Genomic DNA, 454 nt, shown 5'->3' with positions numbered 1-454 from the left:
GGCGGGCAGCCGGTGGCACTGGGAACCGCCACAGCCACACCTGGCAGCGCAGGCACCTGAGGGAGGGCAAAGGTCGGGGATGGCGCTGTCCCTGTGCCACTCCCGGGGCCCGGAGTGGGGACAAGGTCCCTGCGGTGCAGATGTGGGTGACGGGGGCTGTGGATGTGCTGTGTGGGTGTCCATGTGTCCGTCCATCTGTCCTTGCTGTGTGTCCTCAGCCCCATGCTGGGTGCCAGGACCATGCAAACACCCACACCTGGCTCCAGCGGGTCACCAGTGCCGGTGACCTTGTCGGTGCCGGTGCCAGGGCAGGGCTACACCAGTCCCAGAACCCCCGGTCACCGGCCCACCCCTTCCCCCGGGGCATCACTTGCACCGATACCGGCGGTGCTGCTGTCAGCCCCCTTGCCGGGACCGGGGGCTCACCCCATCCCTGCCGGTGCCCCTTCCTGCT

The 454-nt window shown here is 69.2% G+C and overlaps 1 protein-coding gene across 1 annotated transcript in view; it reads right to left on the bottom strand.

Annotated features, from left to right (window-relative positions):
* The window catches only part of SPIRE2 (spire type actin nucleation factor 2), a 6,074-nt gene that overhangs the window by 5,279 nt on the left and 341 nt on the right, over window positions 1–454 (bottom strand). The gene's annotated exons all lie outside the window — the stretch shown is intronic.

The sequence above is a fragment of the Geospiza fortis genome, unplaced genomic scaffold, assembly GCF_000277835.1.
Source record: "Geospiza fortis unplaced genomic scaffold, GeoFor_1.0 scaffold102, whole genome shotgun sequence".
NCBI lineage: Eukaryota > Metazoa > Chordata > Aves > Passeriformes > Thraupidae > Geospiza > Geospiza fortis.
The sequence above is the reverse complement of the archived record's forward strand: the minus strand, read 5'-3'. Positions and strand labels throughout refer to the sequence as shown.